A 15866-nucleotide genomic window follows, 5' to 3' on the forward strand; every position below is an offset into this window, starting at 1 on the left:
GGGTTATAAGTGTGACTTAGATATTTGTACCCTTGCCCTAGAAATGCATGCTTTGATGTTATAGAAATACACCTCTAGATCACTCTGACCTTTATTGGAGCGACACTGCACATCATGGACACATAGCTACTTCTTTAACATTAATGGACCTTAGCTCAACATATACTCTCTTGATATCTTTTCACAATCACCTTGCACGAATTATATCTGATTTAAAGGAGAAAAACTAAACTTGTGACATTCATATATTATTTTTATCTCCGCTCATGCTTAAGTTAAAAAGATAGTTTATTGCAAAATCAACCTAAGTAACATGCACTTCCTGTGGGTATGATATCCTTACTTTTTATCACTTGCTACTTCTAAATATACATGTATACTTGCATGAGACACATTTTCAAGCAACAAGTTTTTGGTGTCGTTGTCGGGGAGTGCCAAGTTACAGTTTTGATTTTTTATTAATTAAGCATTTGAGCCTTTAATGTTTCCTGTATTCTGGTGTCACGACAAGTGCTTAGCTGTTATATGCATAGGTTGTTGCATCCAGTTTACAAAGGAGATCCTAAACCTGAAAGAACTTTCAAAGCACTAAGGAGATTTCAACTTACTGGACATTTTCCAGGGAGTCCCCCTCCATTATTTTTGGTTGAGTTACCAGAGCTAGAAGGCATAGTGCAAAATGAAGCATAGGCAGAAGTAGTCATGGAAGGCAATGATGTTATTGACATTGCCAATGATAGGGCGAGAAACATCAGAAATTACACAATCTTTGATCCAAATTCCATGAATACTGGGATCATACGACTAGAAATTCATGCACCACCGTTTGAGTTTAAGCCTATGATGTTTCAAATGTTTCAAACTACTGGCCAATACTCAGTTTCTGCAGACGAAGATCTTCACTTGCACTTGAGATAATTCCTGGATGTTGCTAGTAATTTTAAAATTCCTGGTGCCACTGATGATGCATTCAGATTGAGGCTCTTTCCATGCTCTCTAAAGGATAGATCCAAGAGTTGGTTAAATTCCTTGGAGCCTAATTCCATTGCCACATGGAATGATTTGGCTGAAAAATTTTTGGCAGAGTGTTTCCCGCCCTCCAAGAACGTCAAAATGAGGAATGAGATAACTTCATTTAGTCAAGGAGATGATGAATCCGTATTTGATGTTTGGGAAATATTTAAGGAGCTTCTTAGACAATGTCCCTACCATGGCATACTAATCTGTATTCAACTTGAAATTTTTTACAATGGATTGGTGCCTTCATTAAGGAATATGTTAGATACCTCAAGTGGTGGAGCTCTTTTGTCTAAATCTTATGAAGAAGGTTACAAGTTGATTGAGAGTATCATTGCTAACGCTTATCAATGGGTTGTCACTAGGGAATCTGCTATTTTAACTCAAAAGAGACCTGTTGGTGTTCATGAAGTCACTGAGACTATAACTCTTGCTGTTCAGATGGCTCAAATCAACAAGTTGACGAAGCATATGATGACTCCTGAAGTGACAATGCCTGAACATGTCAAGGTGTTTACTGATGCATCAGAGATTGCATGTGTGTATTGTAGAGGTGATCATTTATTTGAAGCATATGCTCAGTAAATCATGTTTCTGTTAACTATGTTGGCAACAACAAGTATAACAACCCCTGCATCAAAACTTCCAATCATGGTTGGCGCAATCACCCAAATTTCTCATGGAGTAATAATCAAAATCAACTAAAGCCTCAAGCAACTCAAACAACACATATTCCTCCTAGTTATTTTGCACCTAATTAAGCTGTGGAAAATCAATGGAATAATTAGTTGGAAAATATTTTGAAATCCTTCATTCAAGAGACAAAGAACCAGTTTCAAGCACAATGAGTTAGGATATAAAATATAGAAAACCAAATGGGGATTGTAGCGGTAAATTTTTTGAGAATAAGCTATTGATTAACTTAACTCACAAAGCAAGAGTCGCCACCGCACTTTTATTTTTTCCAAAGAAAAAGGAAAAAAGTACGAACAAAAACCGAAGAAGTTTTAAAACAAAACTAATAAAAAGAGAACAAGGGTCTGTGGGTTAGTTATGCAAAGGGAAGGTTTTATCACCCTAAACATTCATGGTACTCCATAGGAACCTCTTTCAAAATATGTACATTTTGGTTTGAAAAGGGTGTTGTTTGTAAAAGATTGGAGAGATGGGAAAATAAATATATTTTTATTATTTTTATATTTGCCAAGACTTTTGAAGTCTCATGCCTATGTGCCAACAAAGTGCAATGGAGGATCAAAACCTCGTAGTTTGTGGTAAAAATAACAAAGGGAGTTTGTTTTGATTCATTTTTATGGAAAATACATTTTTTTCATTTTAAGGAGAATACTCAACTAGTCACCCACAAGTATGAGAACTTTACATCATCATGAGAAGGGATCCAACTTGGATAAGGATCAACAAGTATCTCACTAGCTCTCACAGATGAAAAAAGAATTATAATCAATACTATGGAGATAGGAGAATTATACCTCAACTATGGAAATGGCTCATGTCTAACAACTTGAGAAAAGTTTTAAAATGAAAAGTGCACCAAAGACATAAACATTTTTTGGATGAGTTATGCATTTTTTAAGTCTTTTGAAATTGGTCTAAATATGCTTAAGATGAATTAAAATTTATTGGGAAAAGGTTTTGAAAATCACTTGACAAAATTCAAGGTTTATTGAGAAAAATTATTCAAGTTAGAAAGCAATAAGGTTTTGAAAAAGAGAGAAGATTTTTGAAAATTAAATAAAGGGAGGAGAAGAAGAGACTATCCTAAAGTATAAAGTAAAAGCTAGGGAAGAAAGGTCTAACCAAGAAATAGCAACTTTTATGACATAAGTCAAGCAAGAATTCCCTCCTTTGGATTAAGCCTCAAACAAGCCAAAATAAGCGAATAATAATCCATGTATCAGAGGAAACCAAAGTAGCTCAAACAAGTCTTCACAGAGAAGTCCAAAGTCATAGGTATCAGATGAATCCCAAGGTCCCAAATCACAAGTCCCAAAGCAAAGGTCAAGATCCTAATTTTAAGTTCATAACTCCACAATGATGCTAAGGATAGTAACCACGAGTCCATGAGTAAGGACAAACAAGTTCCTTTTTAGGTTTTTCTTTGTTAATGTCTTCTTTACAATGATGTGCATAAAGTACAAAATGGGAAAGAAGGATAAATGACAAAATCACAAATAATATGATATGGGATGCTAAATGTAAAGTATAAAGTAAATGCCCATAAAATAAAGGCATAAAAATATTAGTAATAAAAAATGAAAAGATGCCTTGGTCACTTTTTGGAGTAAACTCAACTATTCACTCACAAGCATAAAAATATGGAATAATACATCATTTGTGTGAAGGGATCCAACTTGGATAAAATCAACAAGTATGCCACTAGCTCTCACAAATGGAAAAGGAGCAACATTTTCACACAATACCATGAGGAATAAGAGACTTACAATCTCACTTATAAAAATGCCTTTGTTTCCTTTGGGACAAATTTAGCGCTATGTTAAGCAATTGTAATTGGACTTATGTAGAAGTCACAACTATCTGAGGCCGATCAATAATAATGTTTGTATTAATACATGCTAGAGAAATGATATATAAATCATTCTCCTAAAGTCATGCCACACAAAAAAGAAAAGAAAGGGGATGATCAAGCACAAAGGCTAGGAGGATGGTCCATTACTTTAATCCACACTTCATGACACTTAAGATAAACTTATACATCAATCCAAAGTACCTCAAATGATCCATGATCACTTAGAAGGAAGATTTGAAATGATGAAAGTTCATCAAGTACCATTCCACACATCATGAACAAGATGGACACAAGTCATCCAATTGGTCAAAGGGAAAATAAAGTGATAAAGAAGAATGAGACAAGAGAGGTCACACCCAAATTGGATCAAAAGTTTGATCAAGTCATCATCAAAATCAATCATCCATTTTGGTGGATTAGGGTTTTCACCCCATCAAAACCCAAGATCCATTGAGTTTGATGAGACTTAAAGTCCAAACCAACATGATCCAAGGCCAACAGAAGTTCACAAAGTCACACAAATAAAAATGCAATTAAATAAAATAAAAATGCATCAAAGGTATTTTTTTAAATAAATTTAAAAATAGAAATAAAGTGAATAATCCATAAAGTCCTTCAAAACACCAAATAAATGGCCAAGAAACTTATGGAAGGTTGGAAATAAAATAAGAAACATATAATAAATTTTTCAAAATTTAAAAATGCAAAAAAGTATTTTTTTAACCAATTAAAACAAAGGAAAAAAGAGAAAATCCATGAAAAATAGAAAATCAGTGAAATAAAATATGAAAAAATAAAAATCAGATGAAGAAAAATGAAAGAGAATTTTAAAAACTATTTTGGGATTTTTTGGATAAAAAATGAAATTACTATGAATTTTTAAAGAAAAAGAAATTTAAAATAAAAAAAGAAAAATAATTAAAATCATAAAAAAACACGGAGTGTTGGATCATGCCTCATTAATTAACGTGGCAGATCTAACACTCGAAAGGTTAGGCTGCACGATGGAACACGCTGCAAGCCAAACACAGGATGAAACAACCCGTATAATATATATCTAGAATAATATCATACAAGTGTTATTAATTGGTACTGATCCAACATAAGTGCCTAATGGCATCAACATATACACATGTCCAAACTAAAAACATCAATGGAACATGTTATACAATAGTGCCTAAAAATAGAAAAAATCTAAGAACTATGTACAATGTCTTCATTGTACACAACTCCACAACGGAAGATCCGAATAACTGCATCCCTTGAAACATCCATAGACAGCTTTTCTTGGATTCAACCTGCAAGGAATACTTGAAAAATAACAACAATAATGGGATGGGATAATAATCTCAGTGAGTTCTCCTATCCTATGGGTCCACTCGGCTCTACATGGTTTTCTAATCAAATCCTAACTCGAGTCTTCATCTCTTGTTACTTATGTATCTTGCACACAAGATAACTAAGACTCAAGTATCTAAGGGATATTCGCAATGTATGGAACATGTTACTTGAGTGCATCCACTTAACAAATCACTATTCAGATTCATGAAACATCAATCCCCGAGCAGACTTACGTCTAAGCCAGGCCGGGTTCATGCATGCTCGTATGATTTGACTTTCACGGTGGATATTGGGTCCTCTATGAGTTCCAAACTCATTTCAAGCGACTTTCACCCATATGGGACTCTAACCCACTTAGGGTATCTTTCACCATATGTGACTCTAACCCACTTAGGTGTCCACCTTTCCCCCACGTCCGCCGTGGTTGGGGCTCAAATCCAACTGAGGCACGAATCATTGGTGCCACATCCCCACTTTCCACTTTACCTAAGCCTTTGAAATGGTATGTGCACCACCAAAACTAAATTCGAATACATGATTAATTCACAACAACAAATAGGACTTTTGGAGAAACGCTCCTCACTAAAATAGGACTTTTGGAACAAAAGTTCCTCACCAAAAATATCAAACAAATTCTCATGATATCATATCAATTCTCATGGCATCATAATATGATCCATTCTCATACATAAATCACACATGTTCCATACAAGGCATATTGATTCGTTTATCAGGTGAATACGTGTCCACGATACACACCTAGGCACCGTTGCGTCCAAGTATGACCGTATACTCAATTCCATAACCTAGATTATCTTTCTAAGTAATTAGTCAAGTTATTCTCCTAGGTTCACCTCACTCATAAGTTTTAGTCATATTATTATTCAACCAATACAATCATATCATAATCAACACAATAACAATTCATACAAAGGTTATAGAATGTATCACATAAGAAACACACCAACAATTCATATGCATTTATAACCAATACACACAATACCCATGGCATCCCATGGTCTATTCTTATCACTTGATGAGGTATTGGATTCACCTTCCAATGTATTCAACCCATAAATAGGAGGCATGATTCTCATCTCATTCTAACTTATTCCACCCTCACACCACAAGTGAGTATCCGTCCAATCATCATACGGTGGGGTTACTCGGACTCAAGGGAAAGTTATAGTGGAATAGATTATAGGGACTTCTCTATATATTGTAGTTTTCTCTGTTAGCTTCCTGTAGCGGGGTATTTGTTACCTTTAGATTTATTGACTAAATCAAAAGTAAACATACAATTCGAGTCGCCACCGCACTTCTATTTATCCAAAGGAAAGGTTAGAAAGCAAACAAAAACCGAGAAGTTTTACCATATCAAAAACTAATAAAAAATGTCAGAGATTTGGGTAAGGGGGTTGGTTATGCAATGGGAAGGTTTTAAGCACCCAAAACATCCTTAGTACTCTAAGGGATCCCTTTTTGCAAAGTGTATTGTAGGTTGGTATTTGTAAAAAAAATTATGCAAACATGATTGGGGAGATGAGAAAAGAATATACAAATTATTTACAATTTTGTTGTTTGAATGGATAAACCCATTGCCTACGTACCATCACAAAGGTAGGATTAAAACCTCGTAGTTCGGGGTAAAAATATCAAAATATGGGTGAGTTGATTTGTCAAAAGCCTTAAGGTCTTTTGTTATCAAAGGGAGAAAACTCAACCTAAACCAACAATCCACCATGTGAGGAGAGCTTCAACATACTAGTGAGGGATCCACCCAATAATAAGTATGGAAGACTTATAGTCCAATCACTAAGGATAAGGTGAGGTTTACATCAACCACTATGATAACTCAAACCTATGACTAATGTTTATGAAAAAAGGTTTTAACAAAGGTGGCCATTGGAACCACAAAAATCACTTGAAGTGAGTTGGATTTACCAATTAGAAGTATTCACAAAATAAAGTCAAAGTTGAATTAAGATTAAATTCAAAATAAGTATTAATGAAAAGAGTTTGAAAAAAAATCAAAGGCATAATGCCTAGGTTTCTAATTTTGAAAACAATGTCAATGTTTGCACAAAATGAGTTTGGCTTGGGTTAGAGTGGAGAGAAGAAGAGAAGGGCTAGTCCTAAACATGCAAAGATAAGAAAAGAGAATAAAACCCTTGGAGTTCCTTTCTTGAGATCATAAAGATGATCCAAGATGCTCCTTTCCTTTGGACTTAGAAATTAACTCAAGCAATCAAACAAATATTCAATCAAGCTCCTAGGATCTCCACTTGGCTTGTCTCTCTTAACTTGGATGCTTATGACAATGGTCCTTCTAACTATCTCAAGTTTGGAATCCCTATCACACAAGAACAAACAATCAAAAGGTTCATAATGCAATAAGAGGAATGGACAAAGAGAGTTTAGCTTAGGGGTCCTTTCAAGCCAACTTCAAGATTAAGCATTCTAAAGGCATGAGGCCTAGTTTCTCTTCAACAAATTTAGCATTCTAAAGGCATGAGGCCTAGTTGCTCTTGAACTCCATTAAGCATAGGTAAGATCCTAATTCTAAGTCCTTTCTCCTTTTTGCATTGGGTTCCCACAAACAATCACAAAAACAAACACAAAGCAACAATTTACACAATAATGTGCTCAAGTGAGCAAAAGACAAATATCATAAACATAAAATATGAGCTCAAGTGAGCAAAGGGAAAGGACAATATGAATAAATGAGCAAGAAATTAAATTGCATTAAAGTAAATTGCAAGAATTAAATGCTTGAATTAAAGTTAGTGTTAGTAGTTAATGTTAGTGTGCCATAAGACAATTTAGCGATATGTTAAGCAATCGTAAGTGGACTAATGCAGTAGTCACACCTATCTGAGACCGATCAATAAAACTATAGGCAAATAAACACAATTTAGAGATCATGACTAGTAAGCCAAGCTCCTACAACTTGCCATGCCAAAAGAAAAGATGAATGACCTTGTATGAATTTTAGGTTTTTTGCTTGACCAAGAAGCAACCTATCTTGGACACAAAGCAATTCACTTGATCTTTGATCAAGTTGAATTTGATTTGGATCAAAGAAGGTTAAGCCTCTCATATGTCAAGGCTAACCACACATCATTAACTCATTGGTCAAAAAAAGAAGAAGAAAAGAGATGAAGATGGAATGTACAAAAATGAAAATTCAAATGACATAACCAAATCACAATGATCAAATGTGAATGGAATCATCATCAACCAATGGTAAACAGAAGTGAAATGAAGATTAGAAGTCAAGATAGGTCAAACATATTTTTGGTATTTTTTGGAATTAAAATAATGCATAAAATAAAATGAACAAAGTAAGGTCAAACTTCAAACCCAATTCAAATCAACTTGGATAAATCCAATTGGATCATCATAAGTCTAGCAAGGCCAAACTAGGTTTGACAAATTTTCTCAGCATTTTTTGAAAATAGAAACTATTTTACAATCAATTAAAAGCATTAAAATATAACACAAATGAATTAAAATCTCAAATAAATCTCAAATAAATCTCAAATCAATTAAGAAATTGATGAGAATATTTTCATAGACTTATCATGATCCAAATGTGTTAAGAAAATATTTTTGGAACTTTTGAATATCAAAAAGTATTTAAATGAATTAAAAACTACTAAAAACAAAATAATTCGCAAAAAATATTAAATGGAATCACAAAAATAATTAAAAATCAGATTATGAAACTAGATTTTAAAAGAAACTTTTTTGCAATTGGTCTCATATTTTTGTGATTCCAAATAAAAGAGTTATGAATTTTTGAAAATAAAAGGAATTAAAGAAAATAAAACAGAAATTAAGAAAATCAGGAAAATCCACAGCGCTTGGATCAACATTCATTAATTGACGTGGACTATCCAAGGGCCATGAGGCGCGCGCGCATGGTGATCATTAGTCAACAACATCACACGTTGGATTAAAAATAGTAAACATAACATATGACCACGATTAGAACGGAGAAGTGAGTCAACAGAAACCGGCCACCAGTTGCAGGTTTTGCAACCTCAACCAAACTACACGTGCCTTATACCAAATTAAAGCTGGGGTGATGTACATCACCCCTATAACCTTGGATTATCCTCAAGATCCCTATGGAAGGAGAAATCTGAAATGGAAAATCCAGGTGTTCAATCTGCAGTGCATCAATTCATGAAATTAAAGCCACCATTGGCTTGCCTCTCACACGAGGACTTCAGAGAACCAAACAAACACAAGCAAATCACATCATATAAGGAGATTCAGATCAAAATAGTTGAGATGTAAACCTTTGAAGTGTGGCTTTGATGAGCACGATCCAACCAAACTCTTGCTTGCAGCTTGATCTTGTGGTATGGTATGAGTGCAAGGCTTAGGAATTAGTATTGAAGATCAACTGATTTTGTTGAAATTCAAACTTGAAAAGAGAAATGAAAATCCAAAATTCCTTTAGTGTGGCTGGGATTCAATTTCTGCAGAGCTTCAGGTTGACTCAAGGATGAGAAATGAATGAAGCATGGCATGTATTTATAGCTGTAGCTGCAAGCAAAGTGGTGCCAAAACTGTGTGCATGAAGCTTTGGGTCCTCCATGCATGGGAATGTATAGGCGCATGTGAGGCCCAAACGCTGATGGAAATGAATGTTGAACACATACCAGATGGAAATGGACGTGTGACTTGAATGGTATTTGCTTGTGTAAGAAGATTTCATGTGTAATGCATAAATGGTCACAAATATTCCCCTCTTTGAAAGTCCCATATGGAAAATCCAAACATAGGCATGTGAGTAGTGGTTGGAAAGGTCTTGACATAAGGAACAAAAGCTATGTTGGACAAAAATCCATTTGGAGTTCGGAAAATTGTGAAAACTGATCATTAAGTTTGATGTACAAAACATGTCTTTGAAAAATTTGTCAAAAGTGACCAACTTCAAGCCCTTATGTTTCAGTGATACAAGCCTCAAATGAAAAAACCTCCAACATAAAAGTTGTAGATATTTTCAAGATGATCAATTTGGACTTAAATTTTGCATCATTTGTGTAAGACCCTAATTTTGACCCTAAGATCCCTCATGGCATCATATCATTGCACATTGCATTTTGCCTCAAGGGTCATAGCATCTTGGCTCCTTAACCCTTGGGTGGGACTTGTGTGAGTTAGTTTGGACTTAAGTTTTGCATCATTTGGATTTTTGATGAGAAAGTTATGGTCACTTGAAGTTGGACTTTTTCCCATTTCAATGGCTTTGGTCCAAAGTGAGCTATAATGTTTTGTATTATCACATGTGTTTCTTTTAGGGTTATGAAATTTTGTCCAACATAACATTTGAAGTAGACATCTCAAAATTTCCAATGATTTTGGTCTCACCTAAAAATCATGAAAAATGAAGGAGTTAGGTCATTGGGAAGTTGACCTAAAATTAGGGTTTCAGTCAAAATGACCTATAATGTTTTGAAATGAATGATGACCTTCCAAGTTTCAAATGAATTTTTGATGAACATGAAAGTTTTTCATATGATTCTTAATAACAGTTTTGATCTTGGGGTCATCTTCATTTGACAAACACATCAAAAGTTAAGTCTCAGTGGATTTCAAAATAGTCAGATGACTTGACTGGTCAACTTCTCAAGTCTAAACTTCAAATCTTAATGAATGAATGATTGAGGATACTCAAGTGAGCTCATATATGAATAAAATGATGAATGAAATAACTTACCTTGATTGAATTTGATCATAGGTTGATGTTGTTTCATGAGCAAGGCACAATCAATGCACAATTGAATTAGGGTTTCCTTGGGAAGCAAGCCTCAAGCCCCTTGGTTTATCCTGATCAAAATGACAAATTGAGATACTTGGGAGGCATATATGATAATTGAGAGCTTTGTGAACTATTTTCATGCTTGCTTTCATTCTCATCTAGCCACTTCAATGAGCATAGGAGCCTCCTAGGAGCAATGGATCTCATGACTGCTTAAGCTTCAAAACAAAACAAGTTAGTGACATATTTTTGTGCTTTTGGTTAGTAAACAAAATAAGAAAAGCAATAATATACAATTCAAGCATGCTTGGTGGTCTCAAACCAACTCACACAAGTCCCAACCCAAGGGTTAAGGAGCCACACATGCTATGATCCTTGAGGCAAATGCAATGAGCAATGATATGATGCCATGAGGGATCTTAGGGTCAAAATTAGGGTCTTACAGATGCCCCTATTTAAGGTCATTCTAGCCGGAGATATGAAGGTTAAAATCTTCGTCTCGACGAGGTAGAATGGGCTTAAATAATAACAAAGAGACAAATTTTGGTCCCTAAGAGACCTCATGATGCAAATGTGTACATGCAAAAGTTAATGCTCTGTGGGGGAAATATGGCCACAAAGGAAAAGAAATCAGGAGAAACTGAAAGTCCACGGGAGTATAATACATTCCACAAGGAAAACTCACTGGGAAATAGAGACTCTAAGGGGATAAAGGTGATAAAAATGCGTGAGCAAGTCACGACTTGAAAACTTGTTGGGAGACACGAGGGGATTCCATGAAGCAAAATTGATGGAAAGACTCGAGCTGACGCAAAGATGCATGTATTGGGGAATATGCCAATACAACAAAACTATCCACAAAGGATACTTCGGATAAAAATCCGAACTCAGATGGGGAAATCCATAAAGGAATCAACTGAGGAAAACAGAATGAGATATTACCAACATCAAGGTAATAAACTCAGAGAGATATATCATCAAAACACCGGTTACTGGGTGAAAGAACGACACGCTCAGGGAGAGAGAATATCTAAGACCGGTATAAGGGTGAGAGATATCAATCATCCGAAACATCTGAGGAGACCAAAAAGGCATATCTCAACTCAGGAAAATCTGACTCCACAGGGGATAAAAGTCATAATAGGGAGCAGAAGGAAGGAACACTAGGGATACCGGTTACTGGGCTTATAATAGATGGCCAACCAGGCGTGAATTGGGGACATTTCCAAGACACTCATGATCCGAAGGGAGGGCTGAAAAAGCAAACTGAATTCACAGGATGGGCATTCGATTCCGCAAGGAAATACGAATCTTACTCGACTGGGGAAGAAAAAGACTCCGACTGAAGAGCACATGAGATATATTATCTATTACCGTCATAACATAGACAACATACTCGCATGGAAGATTATCCACAACCAGTTACTGGGTTAATAAAGGATAAATCGACCGAAAAGAAAGGACATCGGGATACCAGCTACTGGGTATAAAATGATGACCAATCGAGGGGAGAAACAATCATTACCAGACAAAGGGTAAATGAAAGATGACTCGTTGGGGATACATTGACAAAAGCAATGATCCCAAAGATATATCACCGGTTACTAGGTGATACACTAAAAAATGAAGGAATATCAATACCGAATATTGGATAAAGATAACCAACAAAGAGGGGATTACATCTACCGGTTACTAGGTAGAAAACCACAGAAGTAGGACTTACAACTACCTACTGGGTAGAAGGCCACAGAGTCCACTGGGGGAAGGATGAACAATCACTGGTTACTGAGCAATTGAACAACTAAACCACAGGGAACTGCAGGGGAAATAACAAGACATGAGTCAATCTAGAAACAAGCTTATAAAGACACAATCAAACAAGACTCAACCTGTAAGACCCCAATTTTGGGCCCTAAGATCCCTCATGGCCCATATCATTCATATCATAACCTCAAGGATCATTGCATGCCTTTGTCCCCTCCTAGTGGGTAGATTGCCTTGTAGGTTTGTTTCTTGATCACCAAGCATACTTTGCATTTGTATATCTTTGCTTTCATATGTTTATCATTTCAAAAAGTACAAAAATATTGTCAGTCTAACCTTGTTGCTTGCAGTTAAAGTAATCATCAGCAATTAGGTCAAAGTCAGTCATTGATCAGTCAAAGCAATGGATGGTGGCCATTCTTGCGGAATTTGGGCACCATGATCAATAATCAAAGGTTCATACATCTTGAGACATCATTTGAAGTCAAGTTCTCAAGGAATTAGGGTTTGGAAATCATCAGAAGTGCATCAGTCATCCAAAACCCTAGAAAAGTCAAACTTGGTCAACTGTTGATTTAATCAGAGATTTGATGGATAGAATTGATTTGAAGGAGCTCATTCATGCTTGTATAAGCCTCATCTATCATGTCAAACCTCATCATGGAAGAAAATCAAGCCAATCAGAAAATTTTCCAGAAATAGAAAGTGGACCTGTAATTTCAACTGCCAAAAATGGAAACTTCTTGATCTTAAACTTACATCATGATACAAGCTCCAAATGAATTTTTGCCCAACATGAAAGTTGAAGATCTTGTCTTCCCATTTTCAAAAAGTCCAATAACATCAAAATCCCATGTGTGATTGTCAAGATATGATCAATTCATTTTCATCAATTTTTGAACTTCAACAAGCCATATCTCTCAAACCATAAGGCCAAATTTGGTGGGGTTTTTTCCTACACACCACATTTTTCATCCTCTTTCCAAAAATATAAATTTCATGACCTAAAACCTTACCATTCAAAATGGCATTTTTGGACCTTTTGCATTTAAATTCAAAGTTTGACCAAACTTTGACTTTTTGAGTTTTTGACTTTTTCTTGATTTTGCCAATTGGGAAATGTTCCATATCACATTTGTGACTTGTTCCAATCCCAAAACCATCATCATACCATCCTTTTATCATCATTTTGAATCAAAATTCAAAGTTGGCAAAAGGTGCAAAAAGGAAGTACATAAACAAAACACACACTGCAGTTTCTTGTACAACCAAAACAGCAAATATGTTGTCCTTTTTGCAGCCTGTAGCAGGCCCAATTTGCAGCAGCACACACCCCCATTTCCACTTATATACAAACTTGGCCAAATGCATTTTTGATTCATTTGAAGCAAAATCAGTACAGCTTTTCACAGGTACAACCAAACAGCATTTTGAATGGTCTGCTAGCAGCCTGTCCAAGCCCATAATCGACCAGCTTCACACCTCCCTTGTTCACTTACTTACCAATTAGCAACTTTGCAAATGAAGGCATTTACACTAAGTTAGCTTAGCACATGGTTAAGTGATGATTAACAGATGATATTTAAGCCATTCTTCTGCATTTCCAACCCTAGTTCTGCAGCCTACCACACAGAAAAACTCATTCCCTTCTCTCTTGCAACCTTGCATTTTGACTCGATTTGGAGAAACCACCAAAAACCACAAAGAACCTTTGCATCCATCATCATTTGGACTGCATTGTGAGGCATTTTGAACCATCCTTTATCAACTGGAACACCTTCTTTAACACTGCATCTCCAAGCTATCAACAATGGTGAAGGAGGATTTGAAGAACTCGATGCACCATTGAGCCAAACAACCTCAACCCTTCATCATTTCAAGGCATTGTGGGCATCTGGTTCGAGCTGAAAACATCTGAACAATCCGGTTTCACATTTTTCTTCAAAAACAAGTACTTTAGTTGCCTAAGTTCTTTGAACTTGCTTGCTTGCTTTGCTTTATAGCATTTGCTTTGAGGTATAATTACTTCTTCTTCATGTAGTCTGGAGACCCGGTCTGTTATTTGACCGGGCAAACTGTCTGAAGTCCTCCTTAAGAGGCAATGCCTGTGTTTGTTTATATTTGTCCCAAGCAGGAAAAGTCCTTCAAGTAAGGCAATTGGTGGAAGGTAGGGATAAGCAATCTATCCCCCACTATTCAGTGTGTCCTCTCTTTGCTCCCAATACCTGGTTGAAGCAATGAGATAAATACCCAAGATCTAATCGAGTCAATAATGTGGAGAGAGTTCCTACTTTCTGAACTCCCACACTTTCTTATATGCTCTCTCTGATATGAGATTGAAGCAATGAGGCACACCCCTCATCTCCTTTTCATCTGCTTCACTTGAGCCCCTCAATGGCCAGGTTAAGAGCGACCTTTACCTATTACAGTGGACTTTTAAAGTCAAACCCTCTTGTATGAGCCCCCATTGTTTGGCTATAGAGTGTGCTGTTTGTTATTCATTGATTGTTTGATTTGCTTCAGGTGCACTTGTTTGCCTGTATGCTATGCATTTATCATCATCATCAATTGCCATTAGTGCATGATCATATCATTTGTCTGTGTGACTTTTGTCATTGTTGTTTGCCCATTGAGGACAATTGTAAGTCCATTTGCTTTGGCATTTGCTCCTGTGATATGGAAGGATAGAGTGTAGGACCTCATTGGTCACTCATATCTTCTGTTATCTGTGTGTATGTGAGGATACAGTTGTAAGTCCCTGTAAGTTGGCATCTGTTATCCTGTGATCATAATCTGATCTGTTTGATTTGTATGTGAGGTTGCAGTTATAAGTCCCTGTAAGTTGGCATCTGCTTTCCTGTGATCATAGTTTGTTCATCTGTTTATGTGAGAGGTTGCAACTATAAGTCCCTGTAAGTTGGCATTTGCATTCCTTTGATCATATTGTTGCTTTTGTTCTTGTATGTGAGGATCCATTGTAAGTCCCTGTAACGTGGCATTGGTATTCCTATGACCATACTGTGGAGTTAACCTAAGTCCAGACAGATTGGCAGTTAACTTCCATTTCTCATCTTTGTTTTTCTTCTGAGGAGATTAGTGTAAGACCATTGAGTGGCATCTGATATCCTATTCTGTTTTAGGAGACTGGTGTAAATCCATCTATTGGTATCCGGTATCCGCTTTTATTTCTTTGCCTGTGGAGATTAGTGTAAGTCCATTGAGTGGCATCTGATATCCCGTTTTGTTTTAGGAGATTGGTATAAGACCAGTGATTGGCATCCGGTATCCGCCTTTGCTTTGTTTGTTTATTATTATCCATTCCTATTCCAAAGGCCACACTTGAATCATCTCCCATATGATTTCAAGAAGTGAACCTTCTAAGAAGTTTTACTATCCATCCTCATCCATTCATCATTCATT

At 36.1% G+C, this 15866-nt stretch overlaps 1 non-coding gene across 1 annotated transcript; it reads right to left on the reverse strand.

Annotated features, from left to right (window-relative positions):
• Positions 1 to 1110: 1110 nt before the first annotated feature.
• Positions 1111 to 1217, reverse strand: LOC127099695 (small nucleolar RNA R71). Its single transcript, XR_007794171.1, has one exon. It is a non-coding gene; the product is annotated as a small nucleolar RNA R71 (small nucleolar RNA).
• Between the last annotated feature and the right edge of the window lie 14649 nt (positions 1218 to 15866).

This window comes from Lathyrus oleraceus, chromosome 6 (assembly GCF_024323335.1).
Source record: "Lathyrus oleraceus cultivar Zhongwan6 chromosome 6, CAAS_Psat_ZW6_1.0, whole genome shotgun sequence".
NCBI lineage: Eukaryota > Viridiplantae > Streptophyta > Magnoliopsida > Fabales > Fabaceae > Lathyrus > Lathyrus oleraceus.